This window comes from Herpailurus yagouaroundi, unplaced genomic scaffold (assembly GCF_014898765.1).
Source record: "Herpailurus yagouaroundi ecotype Mexico unplaced genomic scaffold, PumYag 29, whole genome shotgun sequence".
NCBI classification, from domain to species: Eukaryota; Metazoa; Chordata; class Mammalia; order Carnivora; family Felidae; genus Herpailurus; species Herpailurus yagouaroundi.
In genome coordinates this window covers 67,891,540-67,911,119 of record NW_024412377.1, presented here as the reverse complement: position 1 = coordinate 67,911,119, position 19,580 = coordinate 67,891,540, and the positions used below count along the sequence as shown (strand labels likewise).

General features: G+C 39.3%; 1 long non-coding RNA gene across 2 annotated transcripts in view; it reads right to left on the bottom strand.

The window, feature by feature from the left end:
* LOC121012020 (uncharacterized) overlaps positions 1-19,580 on the bottom strand; it is a 210,832-nt gene that overhangs the window by 164,836 nt on the left and 26,416 nt on the right. For both annotated transcript variants that reach the window (XR_005781920.1, XR_005781921.1), the window contains exon 4: positions 5,981-6,113. This is a non-coding gene — a long non-coding RNA (uncharacterized LOC121012020). The remainder of the gene's footprint in view (positions 1-5,980; positions 6,114-19,580) is intronic.

Sequence of the window (19,580 nt, the reverse complement as noted above, 5' to 3'; positions counted from 1 at the left end):
CTCTCTCTCTCTCTCTCTCTCTCTCTCTCTCTCTCTCTCTCTCTCTCATCAGTCACCTTAGGGAAAGCCACCAGCCATGTAAGGAGGCAGCCAGGCCCATATAAATTAGCCTGGAAGTAGATCACCTAGGTCTGCCAACTACCACAGGAGTGAGCTTGAGAGATCCTTCAGCCCAACCTCAGGAGAGATCCTGAGCCAGAGACACCCAGCTACAACACACATAAATTTCGAACCCACAGAAACTGTAAGGTAATAAATGTGTGCTGTTTTAAGCTGCTACATATGGGGTTAATTCGTTAAGCAACAACTGAGAACTATTACACAATGGTTTATAACACAAACAAGGTCCTTACCTAAGTAGAGCTTACAACTGAGTGGGTAGAGTTGGATAATAAACACAGACATAGATAATATAATTTCACATAATTTTAAATGCTATGGAGAAAGTCAAACAAAGTAACGGGATACAGGGTGACTGCATAAGTGAATGGAAAAGGAAGACCTCTCTGCAGAGACCAGAGCGAAGTGGGCCTTTGCATTCGAGGCGAAGTATAAGTGCTATTATAATAAGTTAAATGAAAAGGTAGATATGAGAATCCAGCTAGCTCCTTTTAAACCAAACATTAAATAAATTTGCAAAACTATAAAGCAATGCCATTCTTTTTAATAATTTTTGTTTTTAAAAATACAGTTTTAATTAAAATGTCGGGTAACATGCATTATTGTCTTTAAATGAATTAATAAATATGTTTAAATTTTGTTTAAATTTCTAATATAATAAATATAAACAGCTATAACTCACATAAACAGTCTTTTGAGGATCCTCAACAATGTTTAGGAGTGTAAACAGGTGCTGAGACCAAAATGCAGAAGAACTGCTGGTGTGGAGTACTGTAGCAAATGCTATGGAGTATGGCTCTCATTCTATGTTGAATGGCATAAAAATTCCATTGAAGGATTTTTAAGCAGGAAGATATGATCTGATTTAAGTTCTTAGAGATTATCTGGAGTTCTGTAAGGAGAATGGACTACATGGGAGAGAAAGGTGGAAACCTGGCAGTACTTGGCAAATAATTACCCACACATGTTTTCAGGCAGACCTGAAGAGGATAGTTCTGAAACTGGGGGGTTGGATTTTTTACATCAGAAAAAAAAAATCCCATGTGAAAATAACCGGTATCTCTATTATGCAACTGAAGATGTGCTACTATCATATTAATTTAAAAATAAAGGAATAAACAAATCCTGATGGTTTTCAATGCAACGTGGAATTTCCTTTCATTTTTTCCTCAGGCCCTGGGGATTTATTTCAAGCCCTTATGTTGTACTCTGTGGACTTTACCTAGGCACACCATATAATTTCTAAGCAAAATAGCAAATTACACTTTGGTGACATTTTCTGCAAGATGAAACAATCAGAAAACAGGGCTACCTGCTGGCTACATTCGGCTTTGCTTTTGCCATTATGAAATTTATGCTTCTATAAATTGGCAGTAATAGAATTTCACCTACCTTATAAATAGCACTTTTCAAGTTGGATAAAATGTTATCTCCAACAGCGGTGTGCCACAGAAATAGAAAACAAACAAATCAAACAATAAGCCCTCTAATTTTTGCATTGTTGGATGAAATGTGGTGGGCTTTTTTTTCCTGCCAACTATCAACCCACAGAAACAACAGGATCTAGTCTGAAGTTCTATAAGGATTTCAGTTAAGATGAATGACTATGGATGTTTTAGATATCTTTACTGAACTTTTCTGCCAACTTCAATGAATACTCACTCAACACTGTCAATGACTAGTAAACCCTAGCTTGATTTTTCTTCCATAAGTAATATTACAGAAAATATAGCTAAAATACTAGGAAAAACAGAAATTATATGTCTTCCCAAATTATAGGAATTTCTGATCTTGTTCATATCTTCCTTTGTGAATTAAAACACCAAGGTAAGTGCCTACCTAGTGTAACCTAAATATAGTAACACATCTTACTCATTAACATTAGTAATCTCCCTTTTTACCTTTAGAAATGTAAAAAATAAAAACAAACAAAAAAAAAACCTCCAATAATTTTATTTTCTCTGAGTAGAAAAGGAAAATCTGCATGGCAAAAGAATAAAATGTAACACCATAAAGAGAAAGGAAAACCTGCTAAGGATTTGGTGTAGTATGCCTGATTTGGGCAACAGGGTACTATTTTAGCTTACATTGCTCAGCCTAGCTTTCAAGACAGGGAAAAGTAAGCAGAAGAAAGATCCGATTTTTAAAATTCTCTTTGGGCCAGCCTCAGGTAAGCAATTTTAATATAGCTATTGACCAGTGGAAGAAAAGAAATTATTTTCCTGGACATGTGATTACAAAATCAAATGTGGAATAAATGCAAACAAACCTGATATTAAAAGGCATAGCTTCTATGAAATGAAAGTGTGATTATTTTTTAAGCACTCTTTCCAACTTAATGAAATTTACCAGAGTGAATTTTAAATACTATGTCTGAAATAGCACTTTATTTGCAGAAATTCATTTCATGCAAATTTTCAAAACTGTATTTAAAGTACATCAGGCTTATTAAATTATGAGCATGATAGCTAGAACAAGGAAACCCTGGAAGTCAGTTTAATTTCCTTCTACTTCTCCCCTTCTCATATCCTTTTCTTTCACTCTTATTGACAGGCTCTCAAGACCCCACTGTTCCTGCTCTGTGGGGTAGTAATTGCCATACGAAGCAGGAAGCTTTAAACAGAAGAGGAATTAAGTATGCCAGGGCCAAGCTTACCTGTGGAAGCTGCCATCATCATGTGATTTTAAAAGTTCCAAAAGACCTCCTTGCCCTCCCTCCCAAATTTTTCCCACTGGCTTCTACTTCAGAGCCAGAAATTGCCATAATTTCTACTCATTGACCCAAGGAAGTGAAGACTCTTACCTAAATACCAATATTATATATGAGAAAGAGTGTAGCAAGGTTTAAGTGGAAGGATAAAGAATGAACGTATAAGAGTTGTGAACCTGGCACATCAGTGGGAGACTCTGAAATCCAAGCTAATTAAAGTGGAAATTTCGTCTACAATACACTTGGTAAGGGTGAAATGAGGTAGATATAGGGTCAGTAAACTGGAATCTTAGTAGATAAGTAACATGGTGAGTAATGAGTGTTCAATTTCCAGAGAAAAATGAATCTTCTCACTGGAGCAGAAGTCCAAAGTCTTGAGAAAAGCTGATTCAGGAGATACAGGGAAAAGTAGGCACCAAAGAAGCAAATCAGAGATAGGTCAGATGAGTTTTTCCCTGGGGACATCTTAAAGGCAGATGTCCTAATTGATAACAGAGAATATGATCAATTTTTACTCAAACATTTGAGATCACAGCATAGAAGTAAAGTGGAGTTGTCTAGTTGGTTGACAGTAAGTATCTGTAACTTAAAAGATCAAACAAGACTGATGACCTAAGAGAAAAAAATTACAACTCATCCACAGTGAGTTGATGGAGTGACATCACCAGGAAAATATATTAAAGAGTAAGACAGAGAATATAGCTGCAAAGACCAGGAGTAGCTACTGAGCTAGAAAAGGGGCAAGAGAAAGATTTTGGGATGAAAAAGAGGAGCCAGAAGGGTCTAGAAAACTAAAGGAAGAAAAAAAATTTCAAGAAAAGTGTAGACAACAGTGTCGATAGTTGGAGAGAAGCAGACACAATAAGGACTCTGAGTAGAGTAAGATGGAGGGCACTGATGAGCTTTCACTGCATAGATTCAGTCAAATATAACAGGCAGTATAGGCTGTGTAAAAAGAAGATGGAGGCACAAAATATAATCTACTCACTGGCCATTAAAGGAAATAGAAAACCGGATGATAACTCAAGGAAGCAGTGATGTCAAGGGATGAATTTTCTCATGGTAGAGGAGACCAAAAAGAGAAAGTAGATCTTATTTTCTCCTTCTGGCTTGAAGGTAAATAGTGAGCACAAGTAGGCAAGACATGTTTTGACCACAGGTCACTTTAGAAAACAAACTAGGACAAAATTAACTCCCCCTCGAAAGTAACAGATGTTGGTGTCTCTGCCAGATACATTGTTAAGGAATGAAAGACATTTCTGCAAATACTCCTCACTCCATTGCACCCCATCCCACTCCCACCCTGCAGACACTGTGTGCTTTCTAGCAGTTTCCCACCCACAGGACCTCCATTCAGCCCTTTCCTGCATCAGGCCTGGTGGTGCTAAGACCCATTCACCTCCTCTGTTTCAGCTGAGCCATCTACTTGCCTCTAAACCAAGGTTTCCCAGCTTCTGCACTATTGTCATATTGAACCAAATACTTTTTGTTGCCGTGGCGGTGGGACTTCCTGTGCATTGTAGGGTGCTTAGGAGCCTCCCTGGCCTCTCCCCACTAAATGTCAGTAGCATGCTCTCCTACAGTCCCAACAATTAAAAAAGTCTCCATATACCGCCAAATGTTCTGGGGGCAAAATACTTCAATGCCACATGGAGAATCACTGCTACAGACACTTCTTTCTCTTGATTCTTCCTAGAGTTCAATACACACACCCTCTCCCACCCAGTTTCTCCCACATTTCCTGTCTCTGAGACAAGCAAATGACACTTTTTTCTTTCCAACAATTTTTCACAAGTCTAAACTAATACAATCCTGAAAAATTCCACTTTCAGGTATGCTAACGAAATGGCCATGCCCCTAGATTCCAGGGGAGTGTGACGGGAAAGGAGGGCTGCAGGTTCCATGCTCCCTTCCTGGGATTCCTTCTTGGCTAAGCCTGGGATATGGCTGCATCCCAATTATGGTGACACTGGATGCCAGACCCACCTCCTGATTCACAGTCTTGGACACACATAAAGGTTGCACAGCCATTAGATCCGGTAGGTTGGCTTCATTATTTCTTGTCAGGTTTTGGCCTCGCAGTCCCCCCTTTTCGCCAAAAATTTCAGTGTAGTTTCTTGGCAGTCTGTTCTTCTTTTGCTAGTCCTCTAACCTCTATCCTTCCGATATTCGGATTGCCCAAGTTTTGGTCCATTATTTATAGACCTTGTATCACATGTAGAGACTTATGGCTCCTAGCCCTCATCCAAACAGGAGAGTGAGGAATAGCATCTCCCACTAGACTCCAAGTCCCCCTCCTTGGCCCCAGGCTGCCCTGCAATGACCTGTGCTCACTCCTTTAGTCTTCCAGGTGGTCTCCAAGGCTCTGGCTGTGTGATCGAGCCCTCTCCCCAGTCTCATTTTTCTCTGCACTTTTCATTTGACTAAAACATCTTTTTGAGTGTTGAAACTAGTTTGAAATGTTAGACTTCAATAAATTCTTCCCATAGTCCAAGCAAGGAAGTACATCCTTGCTCAGTTAAAGTGAAAAAATAACAGATACATATTGAGTCTAATAAATTATTAATAAATTTTAATGGATGACACTTGCTTCACCACTTTTCAAAAGCCTCTCTGAGTCATTATTTTTGTCCTTTCCCTCATCCCTCTGAGGAAGTAGTTCTTTACCAGGTCAAGTCATTTTACACAGACCCCAGCACTAACTGATAATTTAGTTATCTTACGGTTACATCCCTGACCTCTTGATCAGTGCAGACATTAAAAGTTCTTGCTTCTAACACTGATACATATATCCACATCATTCAACATCATTCTCCTGTAGTCTATTAGTCTCCTTAGGGTCAATTAGCAGTTTTTAAACCAAGATTAATACAAATAAAAAAAATGGTATGGGTTATTATGGGAACATCTCCACAACCTACTAATAACTTAAAAATACAAATTATAAAATAATACAGTTAGCAAAATGTCTTGTGCTTAGAAAAATATATACAAAGCAAAATTATATATATAATCATTTGTATATATAAGTGATTACATGTACATACTATGTATACATTTATAAATCCGTATATATGTATATGTATATATAATTTCCAAACATAAAGCTAGAAAAGTTCAAAGACAGAAACCACACTTCAGCAGGGTTACCTTTGAGGAGTCTGGCACTGGAGAGAAGCTGACCCATGGGGAGAATCTTCTATAGTGCTTCACCATGTGGATGCAGGGTAGAGAGACCATTCCCCGGGAGATGAATGTCAGGGTGTTCCTCCTTCACCTGATTCTGTGTTTTAATAAGTAAAAAAGTACATAAGAAAAAAAAGTTCTTACTTCTACACTCGGCCACTTTATTTTTGGAAATGTATTTGCATATGTCTTTGGAATCCTCTCTTTGAATGATTTCATTCATTGTAATATAAGGCAATATTTATTGGTCCCATAAAAAGGAAAGACGTTTGGTCTCCTATCTTTCTCATGTTTTTATCATCGTGAGGATGGTTACCATTTATCAAAAACAGTCTATCCTTAATAATATTCTCCACCTGGCTCCCAGATCAATCAACATGCCTGTAAATATTTTTCTTTCAGCCCTCTACCCTCATATAAACACCTAGAGGAATAAGTGCCTGTTTTTCCACTACCTTCTGGATAATTCCTTTGGTCCCTGCTCCAAAAAATAACTAAACACTTCCCCTAAGGCTTTCATAAAAAATTCCTTCTAAATCCTACCAATTCTCCTCTCAAACTATATAACCTAGCTGAGCCACTGACTCCAGCATATACCTAACTTGAAAGAAAGAAAGAAAGAAAGAAAGAAAGAAAGAAAGAAAGAAAGAAGAAAAAGGAAGGAAGGAAGGAAGGAAGGAAGGAAGGAAGGAAGGAAGGAAGGAAGGAAGAAAGGAAAGAAGGAAAGCAGGAAAACAGAAAGGAAGAAAGGAAGAGAGAAAGGAAGAAGAGAAAGAAAAGTCCAACCAGAAATGTCAATACAGGAGTCCAGGATATCCACTACCACTTTACTTAGGACTGACAGGACACACACACACACACACACACACACACACACACACACAAGCCCAGCCCTTCCCTTGAGCAAAGACTCTTGAGAATCTGTAGAATGTATATATTGAATCGATCTACTCATGTCACAGATACAACAGGAAAGAGCTTTCAGATCATTCTATTTCCTAACCTGCAAGATGAAGAATTATCATTTATAATCATTTCCCACTGCTAAAAACTCAATACATTAACAGTAACTTTAACTCTTGGTTTATAACCAAACTTTTTATTTAACTGACCTGGAAGGTTGATTAAAATTCCATTTGGTGTTATAATTTAAAAACAAGTGAGATGACACTTCTAAGAATACATACACATCCACTTTTTTGAGTCATTTGGAAGGATTATAGAAATAAATGAACTGCACAACGAAACCAGTAGAAGTGAGAGTTGGTCCCTGTGGGTGTGTGGGGATTGAGTATAGTGAGGAAGTGATAAATTGGGAAAGGAGAACAGGATGCATCTCTCTTTAGGCCACAGAAAATAACATAGGAAACTGTTAAAGAGTGTAGGAAGGGTTTTCTCCCACTTCTTTCCTCCCACAGGAAGTCACTAATACTTTCTGAGAAAAGAGATAAGTCGTCTAGTTTTTACCCATTAGTTAAAAACAGCAATTTCTAGACTTAAGCATATTAGTGAGGACTGCCCTTTACAACAGCTCAAGAAAACTCCACTTAGAAAGAAAACACTTGACAGTAATCCCCGTTGTTTCTAAGGTAAACCCACTCTATATTAAATGTAACTTTAAAACTGTGACTTTTATAAAGAATAGCAAGTGGGTTAATACTGGAAATTCTAAGGCCTTGCTAAAAACACTTCAAATGTAAAATAATCCTTATCTAGAATTAATGAAGCAAAAGGGGGAGCATAAACAAATGTATGCTTTTAAGGGGCATTTTAAGTATGAGTATATGACATGCCAGCCTTTTGAGAACCTTTGGTAGAAACAACTGAGTGGACCTACTTGGTGCCCCCATTTCCCTCCTTATACCCTCCTCTGAATGATGTGAAGTAGGTAGCTCATATGGGGAAGTAGGTAGCTCATAACAGATCTTAGTCTGGCATCCTAATCCAGAAAGACACTTTAAGAGGCCAGGTCAGTTTCCATGGAGGATGAGGCTGGAACATCTCCCTTCCACTCCTTACTCCCCCCATACAGGTGCTTACTCCCTGGGCTGTCCCCAGAATTAACCTTGAAGCCCGGCAATCAGAGAAGACAGACATATATTCAATCTGGTAAAAGTCCTGAGGCTAACTTCTCATCTCTAGAATTTAACCACTTACTAGCCTGCTCCTAAATCATTTTCACTAGGTCATGATGAAAAAAACATTTTTATCTCTAATTCAATCACAATTTATGGTTCCAAGAAGAAAATAATGGCATTGAAAGTCAAAAGTTATTTACAGAACTTCTGATATGTTCTGCCTTCTAGTAACATGTGATTCTTTCCATAGTTCTATTTTTTATACTGACTCCAAAGAAATAGGTTCTTAACTGTTTAACAATTTTGAAATTATTATATTATCTTTTTAAATTATTTAGAGATCTACATTTAAAGACTTGAAAACTAGAGAGAATTTACATTGTTGACTTCCACAAAACAGCACATATTCAATACATACCATCCTAAAATTTGGGGATGGGTGAGTGTTGGTTTACAGGTATGTGTTGTAACCTGAATGAAAATACTCCTGAAAAGAATATCTAATTTCCATTGCCATTTGGCATGCCAAGCTCTGGAGGTTCTCTTTGTCCCTGTTTTAGGATCTCTATTCCTTTCACACGTGCTAACTCAGCCCACATTGTTTTGTTGACATGTAGAGAGTGAGGGTAGGGTATAAGTCTTAACAGGTTAGCATTTTGACTGCTAGAAGACTAATATTACTAGGCAACATATCCATGTTTCTTGCCTGATAATTAAGACCCATATTTCGGGGATCCACGGAATCTCAACACCCCAGAAATGCCATGTAGCATTAAATATTTCTGTGCTTTCTTTCCCACTGTTATGGGCTAAATTTGTATCCCCACCTCCCCCAAAATTACTTTGCATAAATAATTACATTAAAATGAGGTCATTAGTTTGGGCCCTGGTCCAATATGACTGGTGTCCTTATAAGAGGAAATTTGGATATAAACATGCACACAAAGGAAAGACAGGAAGAAGGCACAAAGAATATGATAAGACAGGAAGAAGACTATCATCCACAAGCCACAGAGAGAGGCCTGTAACAGATCCTTTCCTCAAGGCCCTCACAAAGAAGCAATCCTGCTCACACCTTGATCTCAGACTTCTAGTCTCCGGAACTGTAAGAAATTAAATTTCTGTTGCTTAAGCCACTCAGTCTGTGGTACTTTGTTATGGCAGCCCTAGGAAACTAATACACTTACCAAAGGAAGAAGAGTACAGGAAGTTTTAAGATGCCAAAATGACAGATTGTAAAACAGTAGGAAATGGGGAAGTTCATTAAGATGACAAGTGGGAGCCAACAGGTTACATAAGAGTACAACTGTTATGCACTCCCCATAAAGGAAAGGATTAATTTTAGGTCCTGCTGGACCATGCAGAAGGTGTAAATTAAAGAAAATTATCTCTCCAATCCTAGGTTTAAAGAAAAAGAAAACCCCATAGAACACTGAAATATAAGATACAAGGTAGAAAGAAGAAATCTGCCATATTGAAAGTCTATTACTGAAAATAAGTAGTCCTAACACTTGAATACATAAGACATTATACAAAGTCTTTGAAGCTGCACAGTGGCAATTCTAGGATTCCTTTATAATGCTGAAAAAAGTCCCACTAATGGACTTCCAGGAAAACACTAGTAAAAACAGGCCTAGGATAATTGCAGAACAGTGAATTTAGGCTGGTAAGAAATAGATTTCAATTATATTTATCTAATCATTGATAATGGATTTTCCCCAAAGTAATTTTTTTATATCTACAAACTTCCTTTTACTAAATAATGATATATAAATGGTGACTTGAAACAAGTCATTAATCAATTTTGGCTCTCTGTTTTCCCATTTATAAAATTGAAAATACATGGGTTATAGCTACACAAATACTTGAGATACCCAGACTGAACTTACTATCTTCCTGGATAAGAGCCAGCAAAGGTGGCACATACACAGAGCATTTAATATATAACAAGTTATTCTTTTTTGCTCTGATCATTCTCATTCTATCATCCTGCTCACTAGGGTGGAGAAATGTACCATCTAATGTTTCACAAAAGAGAAAACATTTTTCTGTCTTTCATGTCGTGGGGAAGCCTGAATTATCTTAATCATACATTGTGTTCTTGTCTTAAACATCAACACTCCCCTTGGTTTTCTATCCATGAGCCAGAATATTGGGTTGATTATTCTCCTGGAAGCACACTCTTTGCCAAGGTTTACCATTATTTTTCATTAGTTTCAATTCTGAAAGGAAGGAGACAGAGCCTATATATGATGATGAATGGGGTTAAAGGCCCAAGGACTAACATGATTGTATAAGAAGCTACTGCTGGGTGATATATGAACATATTGGAGTAATACATGCTAAAAATGAGGAGGCAGCACAGAGCAGTTGGCAGGACAACAGGCAGCCTAAATTACATCATTCATTTAATAGGTCTAACATATGGTAGCTATTAGATCTCCAAAACAAATGCAAGGCTAACCAACACTCTCATAGAAAAAAGGCTTCCATTCTTAATTTTTTTTTTTTTTAATAAAAGGCCTCAGTCCAAGTTGCTGCCAATTCCAACACAATAATAACATATATCTCTAAACGAAATAATAATCTGGACCTTGCCAAGAAATTAACAGTTTCACCTGATAATGTATGCTTTAAAATGTTAAATGTTCTTGTTTTTGTCTTTTACACATTTCTTAAGGAGCTATGCAGGAATTCAATGGGATAATTTAATGGTTTTAAGCAGCAACTGAATTCTGTAATATATAAATCAGCTCATAATTGTTTTCCGAATGAAAGATACAAATGCTCTATATTAAAGCTGGCCTTTGCTTAAAGCAAGTGAAACATATCTTTGATTCTGTCATTTTCCAATTAATCTCATTTTTGTGTTGCAAAAAACATAGGAGAAAGCTCCAGTGATCTTTTGGGGACGTAATTTTGCCCTTGTTTTACATGGTTTTCAAATAGTTACCCTAATCAGAAAAAAAAAAAAAGAGAAAGAAAGAAAGAAAATGAGTAAAAGAGCAAAGTACAACCACTATCCCTCTATTAATAATCCCCAGAAATATTTTTTTATCATATTAAGTAAAACCTTTCATCTAGATGCCAGTTCTTCTGGTGAACTGCTCTGGAAGTCTCAGGCCTTTGTGAACACTCCAGAAGGGAAAGGACCTAGGGCCGACAGATGAATACAAAACAACTTCACCCCAAAATTCAAACAGGGACCCAAAAGATAGATGCTTCCTCATTGCCTGCCTCTGAATTCTATGTTTTATTCAGGTCTTTCCCAGCATGACCCTTGTCCTTTGAATTCAATTCCTTCCAATTTAGCCCCTTGCTTCTTTAATCTGACTTCTCCCTCATCCCACTTTCCTTTTCCCAGTTGTTTAAGGCTGGAATATCATTCTTCTGCCCAGAAATTTCCAACATTTTAAACTTTTTTAAGATCATTTCTCAGGGCGTCCGGGTGGCTCAGTCTCAGTTAAGTGTCTGACTTCAGCTCAGGCAATGATCTCACAGTTCATGGGTTCGAGTCTGCATCAGGTTCCGTGCTGACCATGCGGAGCCTGCTTGGGATTCTCTCTCTGCCCTTCACTTGCTCGCACGCTCTCGCTCTCTCTCTCTCTCTCTCTCTCTCTCTCAAAATAAATAAATAAACTAAAAAAAAAAAAAAAAGAAGGGGCACCTGGGTGGCTCAGTCAGTTGAGCGACCGACTTTGGCTCAGGTCATGATCTCACGGTTTGTGAGTTTGAGCCCCTCATTGGGCTCTGTGCAGCCAGCTCAGAGCCTGGAGCCTGCTTCTGATTCTGTGTCTCCCTCTCTCTCTGACCCTCCCCCACTCAGGCTCTGTCTCTCTCTGCCTCAGAAATAAATAAACATTAAAAAAAATTAAAAAAAAAAAGAATATCATTTCACTTCCCACTATCCATTCACCTTTTTCAAGATGCATTCTCCCAATTTTCCTCTGGTAAACAACTTCTTCCTTATTCTGTGTAAGTGCTTATAGTGAAATTAACTCCAGCCCTGTCTCCAGGGGTATGCAAGAATTAAATCATATCAATCAAACAATTACCTTCTACCCCCCTTCTCTTACCATTAATCTCTACTTTAAGGTGATGATGAGTTTAGGATGGGCATGTGAACCAATCAGATCTGATGAGATACAAGTTCTAGAACTGCTGACAAAGACAAACTCTGTTTTATTGGGCATAACCTGGGAAGATACAGACCTGTAGTATTGGTGGACATATTTCCAATACATGAAACCCAAGAATGAAGCCACAGTGAATGATCCAGAGTGAAGAGATGGTGTGAGACCACTGTAAGACTATTTACTGCTGCCATTTACTTCTTACATTACTATTTAATTATCTCAGGAGTAGAATTGTATACCCCTTGAGATCTTGGTACCTTAAGCTATGTTCCTGGTACCTTAAGCTATGTCTAACATAGTTCTATATTTGCTCTACCAAAAAAGAATTACATAAATCTAATAATGTGTACATTATAATAAAAGGTATGTATATCTTTGCCCCACATTCTCATTCACACCCCAAATTCAAATTAACCTGAGACACGTAAACTATTCTTCCTTCAATGTGCCTCTCATAGTGTGAGCATCTCACCACACTGAATGTGATTCTAGAATTTAAAGAAACCTTAAAACAACACTGTGCATAAACTCAAGGCACCTACTTCATATGAAGCTCAACTGAAGATTTAATGAGATTTTAAGGGAGGAGTGCCTGACTGACTTACTGGGTAGAGCACGCAACTCTTGATCTCAGGAGAGTTCAACTCATCTCTGGTGAGTTTGAGCTCCATGCTGGGCATAAAGATTACTTTAAGGAAAAGAAGAAGAAGGAGAAGGAGGAGAAGGAGGAGAAGGAGGAGAAGGAGAAGGAGAAGGAGAAGGAGAAGGAGAAGGAGAAGGTTTTAAGGTAATTTTCACTATGAATATTTGTGTTAAGTTGATTTCACGAACAAGCTCCTGAATAATATGCAACTCTGTTTTATGTGACAGGCTACTGCAGACCCCAGTCATACTAAACTCCGAAGAGAGATTGATGTGGGGTCCCTGGGTGGCTCAGTCAGTTAAGCATCTGACTTCAGCTCAGGGCATGATCTCATGGTCTGTGGGTTTGAGCCCTGTGTCAGGCTCTGTGCTGACACCTCAGAGCCAGGAGCCTATTTTGGATTCTGTGTCTCCCTCTCTCTCTGATCCTCCCCTGCTCATACTCTGTCTCTGTCTCTCTCTCAAAAATAAATAAACATTAAAATTTTTGTTTTAATAAAAAAGAGAGATTGATGTGATTTAAGTGTCTGTAGCAGGAGCTTTATATGACATTTCTTTTTTTTATGTTTTTTTTTAATTTTTGAGAGAGAGAGAAGAGAGAGAGAGAGAGAGCACGTGTGCACGAGCAAGTGGGGGAGGGGCAGACAAAGAAGGGGACAGAGGATCCAAAGTGGGTTCCGCCCTGGCAGCAGGAAGCCCGAAACAGGGCTTGAACTCATGAGCTGTGAGATCATGACCTGAGCCAAAGTTGGATGCTCAACCAACTGAGCCGCCCAAGGGCCCCAATATGGCATTTGATAGCATACTATAGGAGACACTTGTCTACTTCTCAGCTTGATTTTCAGTCTCCAGAAGACCATCATTGATTGTCATGAGTCCATGGGGACAGGACAGGTAACTCAGAGAGAATCTGCAATATGAGAGTGTATAAACCTTTAAATTCTTATAAAACAGTTCCTTTTCCTTTTTAGCAATGCTTATGCTTCTCTGAGCCTCATTATGGTTTTTGTCAAGGAGAGCTGATGAATAGGAACATAAAAATATGAAAGTCCCAGTACCAGGTATCAGAGTGAGACCTCAGAGATGTATCAGGGCCTCAGACAGAGACTGACCTTGAGGTACATGTAGGCAGATGGGACGCTGACAGCCTCACACAGATGCCTGTGTCCTAGCATGGTACACAGGCACAGAACATTCCTATCTCCTCTAGCCTGGCATAGAAGAAACAGCAGAGAGAGCTACCTGAGCAGAAGGGGCCATGAAGACTGCTAAATGTAAAGGATAGAGAGAATGTGGAGACCAGCATGGACGGGTGACCACAGGCCAGGTGGGACAACGTACAGTCCAGAGATCCCAGTGTAGAAACTGCTGCTTCACGATCCCTGGAGCATAGGAATATATGAGAGGCTCTTCTGGCCCCACTTGCCAGGCATTCCACATAGCCATTCCCCCAGAACGGCACTGGGGCACCAGAGCTTAGAGCCCCTCTCGAAGGCTCCACTGGTTCCCCTTCTCACCCTCCAGCCTACAGGATCTTTCTCTAATCTTGAGGGAAGCCCTATTCTCTTCCTCCTACTCTTTCTAAATATTTTTTCCATACCCAAAATACTCTTAGTTCCCTAAGGACTTAGGGTTTGGAACACAACTCTGGAGAGGTTCTTTCTATGCTGTCACTTCCCTTCCTGAGGTGATGAGCTCAGAGCTGACCATCTGCTCCAAATGGAGAGAGGAAAGGAAGTGCCAAAAAATATATAATAATAAATCTCAAAGATACTATTCCACAATATTTTCTTCCTAAATTAAATATTCATAGCCCTGTAAATGTACTCTATCTGCAGGTGTTACTCCTCACCCTCACCAACTGCACCCTTCCGAACACACACGTACCACAGGTTGAGACCTGGGTCCAAATCCCAGATGAGAACTGCTGTGCACAAAGCAGCCCCTGACCACAGGAGTGTTATTTCCCCCAGACTCCCAAAGGTGAGAATAGACCATGGGTGAGTTCTTCCCCTTATAATGCTCCCTATCTGAAGTTCCCCAGGAAATTCTTCCATCCCTCGTTAATAATCCCTTGGCTCCCTGCCCCCCAAATTCACCCATCACTTCCACTGAACTGAGAGGAGGCCTTGAGGGACTCACTTTACAAAAGAAGTGAAAGCTTTTGTTGACTTAAATAAGGCAGCAGGTGTATGACCAGGCTCCCCAACCTGACTCTCCACCATAACTTCATGCCTAAAATCTTTAAGATCTCTGAGCTTTAGAGGTCTGGAGAAAGAAGGGATATGAGGGTTTACTGAACCCAGACTCTTGAAGGTACAAAATGGCTCTATTCTCTGTCCTCTAAGTTTTCTGAGACGCTTTCCTCCTACCTTCACTGAGTAGGCCTTAGCTCCAGTATTAGTGGCTGATGGTTTCATTTAAGGTAATTTCACCATTAAAATATTCTTCTCTTCCTACTAACAAAACAAAATAGGGGTGTTCTTGTACTTCACCAGAGTCTTAGAACTGTCCACCTTCCAATGCAGAGCAGCGTCCTCTCAAGGCTTGTTAAGGAGTCCTTCTCCAAGAGATGTCTGGCTGTGGCCCTGGCCACTGCATCAATCCATAGCACAGTAAAGGGACACCCACTTGGCAGAGCATCAGGATCCTTCTGCCTTGGAAGCTACCTTAAGAACAGCCTGGGTCAGGGGATCCCAAAAGAGCTGCTATGATAACTGCCCATCTGTGCCATCTGTCAGGGCCTGAGCTGGTGCTGCTGGAATCACTCCTTCCTCTCCGGAATCCACTGGCTAAAATCACTGTCTGAGAAAGATGCCTTGAAAAGAACATATCATGCACCTACCTTTTTAACTACCTTCTTGGTACTCATAGAACTCAGATCTACCCATTAACTTTATTAAGGTTAACAATTGTCCTCTTCCTTCTCCCCACCACTCTCAAGTTGCCCAAAAACTTCAAAGCATTTTTTGTAGAACTATTGCCAATTTAAATTTCACTACAGTCCCCTGGTTTTCCTGAAATCACTGGTATCTTGAGTACCTACCTTGTCTTGGCATGGGATCACAGTGTTGCCCCAAATGGCTTGGCCCTAATTCTGGAGAGTATCAGTAATCTGTATTTCAGGATGTGCTGCATGAGGAATCACAGCAATTCCGGACAGGCCTGCATGGGTATTGCATACAAGTCTTGACCCTCAAAGCAAGTGTCCTACCAACACAATATTATTTTTCTATAATTCAGTCTAGCTTTTGTTTTAAGCTCCATTTCACTAAGAGGCAGAAATGATATCTGGTCCTTTGTCATTCTTCCTTTCCCCACTGCCCTTTTCCTGGGGTGTAGCTAAGTCCCCAGGGATTCCACAGTGCCCTGCTATTACTGGTCACCTACTAAGGCGTCCGATGTCCTGTCTGGTTTTCTCGCATCACCATTAAGACCTCCCTCACTTCTGTCTGCAGGGTGAGTCCAGTGACTTCCTCCCCTGCTTATGAGCCCTGCTTCAGTGACTCAGGAACTTCTGTGAGGCCATTTGTGGCTGGTATGCTGAAACACACCATGTAGCAGTTCCTGTTCTGGATTTAGATCCTTCCCCATGGTTTCTCCTGGAAAGTGGGCAGAGAGCCCTATCTTGGGTCTCACAAACCTATCTCAGGTTGCAGATTCTCCAGACATTTGGAGTTAAGTCTCAGAAACACTGGTCATTCCCTGCCAAGGGCTTGGCCTGAAAGACTATGTAGGATGACCATTTTCCACCCATGCCTGGAGAAGTAAAGAAAGCTTGTGTGGAAAGAGAATCAAACAGGTCCCCATAGAGAAGCAGAGAAATAAAGAAAAGGAGCCAGGAAATTGCTACCTTGGATCCTAATGGTTTTTTGGTCATAGTCTAGTTCCTCAGGAGGCCAGAATGAATCTTGGCTTTTGGATTCTTTAATATAAACTTTTATCTTTCCAAAAAATTTTAATTTGAGTAGGTATCTGTTAAAATGGATTCACATCTTACTTCCAGGTTTGATTTTAAAGGCAGTAACTTTTTAAAAATCACATACAGTAAAACTATCCTTAAAATACACTGATTAGGGATGCCTGGGTGGCTTAATTGGTTAAGTGGCTGATTCTTGATCTCAGCTTAGGTCATGATCTCATGGTTCATGGGTTCGAGCTCTACATTGGCTCTGCATGCAGAGCCTGCTTAGGATTCTCTCTCTCTCTCTCTCTCTCTCTCTCTCTCTCTCTCTCTCTCTCTCAAAGTAAATGAATAAACTTTAAAAAAATACATTGGTTAAAAATTATAGTGTGCAATTTTTTTGGCAACTACAAGTTGATTTTATGGCCCCCCCCTAATTTATCACTTATAAGTGTTTCACCATTCACTTCAATTAATTCTTCAATTTCTTCTTCAAGAATGTGGATGAATCTATCACCACTAATATACCTGATCACCAGAACAATACATTTCTTTCCATTGTCAATGACAAGAATAATTTTAAAATTAAATCATTCATACATTATTTCCATAGGTTTTGACCAACCGGCACTGACTGCTGACTACTTCAATCCTCTGTATTATTTAAACTTTTTCTTTCAATTTCTTTCTCTCTTGCTTTCACTCTTCATTTAAAGAAATTCTGAAGTTGAATAAGTTAATTATGCATATGATGAAATCCTATTACACTTGCAAACAAGCAAATGACATTGGAGATCACCTGCTTTTAGGACAACTTCTATTCATTCTGCCAATGTGGAAACTAAGGGCCAGAGAGCAGGTGCTCACAGTCATTTCAAAAGTATAGAGTGGTGATTAAGAATATAAGCTCTGGAATTAGCTACCAGGGTTAAATGCTGGCTCCACCACCTACTAGCTATGTGCCGTTGGGCAAGTTCCCTAATCTCTCTGGCCTCAATCTTTTCCTCTGTAAAATGAGCATAATTATAATAGTATCTACCTCACTGAGGTGTTGTGATTAAACATGAAAGTATAAGTGAAGGGCTTTGAGCAGCACTTAGCACATAGTGAATGTTCAGTAGAGGGGAGACTGGCTGGCTCAGTCAGTAGAGGATGCAACTCTTGATCTTGGGGTCATGAGTTCAAGCCCTGTGTTGGGCCTAGAGCTTACTTAAAAAAAATTTTTTTTAAGTGAATGTTCAGTATATGTTAGCTGTTGGTTTTTATTAGTCCAAGGACATGAGCCAATTAGTAGCAAAGCTGAAATGAAAACTGAACTTTCCAAATACTTGGCTGGTGCTCTCCCCGTGCCAGGATCTCTCTCATTGTGTTGTCACGACAGTGACCGGCCAATAGTAAGAAGTCAGTATATGCTTGTTGGATGAGTGCAGAGGTGATAATAATCTCTGATCACAGATCACTCCTGTCCTACATGGCACTGCTCTGATCACAGAGCAAAAATCCATGTGTTGGACTTTCAGTGATAATAATGGTGAGTCAAATGAGTCCTTGCAAAAATAATTTATTTAGGAAAATACGCATAATATATTTCTAAATATTCCACAAATTTGAGATGAATGGTGCTAAATATATATATACATATATATACACATATATATGTATGTATAAGAATAATGTGGAAATTTTGTGCATCAAAATGTTAACACTATGGTATATAATTTGGAGTGTTCTTTTGTTGTTTTCCTTTGGGCTTTTATTCACTCTCAAGTGTTCTTCAGGGAGCATGAATTTTTTTTTTTTTTACTAGAAGAAACAAATAAATGATTTCATTTAAAGGTAGATGGACCAAACTAAAAGTGAGTTCAATACAAATGGAAAAATTATTGATAGTATCCTTTGTCAGTAATTCTTCATAATTCCCCAGCTTCATAAGGCAATTTTGATGGAGTTCAATATGAACAACTCAAGATTATGAAAGTAATTACATTTAGCTTAATTAAAATGACTAATTGTTCCACTTCTGCTCACATAACACCTGGTAGGACTGATGCTCAAGAGGCTGGGCCTAAACAGCTTAAAAAATGCACAGGTGCTAATTAAGAAAAAAATGTTTTCCAAAAATCTCAAGTAGACCACAACTTGGGGTCAGAAATATCACATTTGGCTTGAAATTACATGTCATATACTCCTAAACACATAAGCAGATAAATGTACAAATGAATAATAATAAGAGATAGATGCCATGTAGTATGTGACACCTTGTCAAAAGTTACTGCGAGCAAAACATTTAATCCATCAGTGGTTTTGCTTTTCAAAGCTTCCCCCTTCTCTTCTCCCTCTGCCCATTCAAATCAACTGAAGTGAGTGGATATAACAGTGGAATACTGAGTGTGGTGGGCAGCCTTGAAAATGGCCCGGGTGATTACCATCTCTTCCTCTTCAGAATGGCATTCTATAACCCCCATCCCTGCCTTGAGTGTGGGCTGGACTAGTGGATTACTTGTAACAAATACATTATGGCAAAAGTGGTAGGATGTCACTTGCAAGATTAGGTTACAAAAAGACTGTAATTTCCTTCTTGGCCACCCTCCGAGGGAAGCCAGCTGCCATGTTATGAGCTGTTCTAGGACTGTTCCTGTCCTACATGGCAAGGAACTGATGTCTCCATCCAAAGGCCAACAAGGACCTGAGGGCTACCAACAATAATGTGTGTGAGACTGAGTAAGCAGATCCTCCCCAGTCAAGTCTTGAGAAAATGACAGCTCCACCAAACACCTAACCTGCAGCCTTGTGAGGGAGCAGAG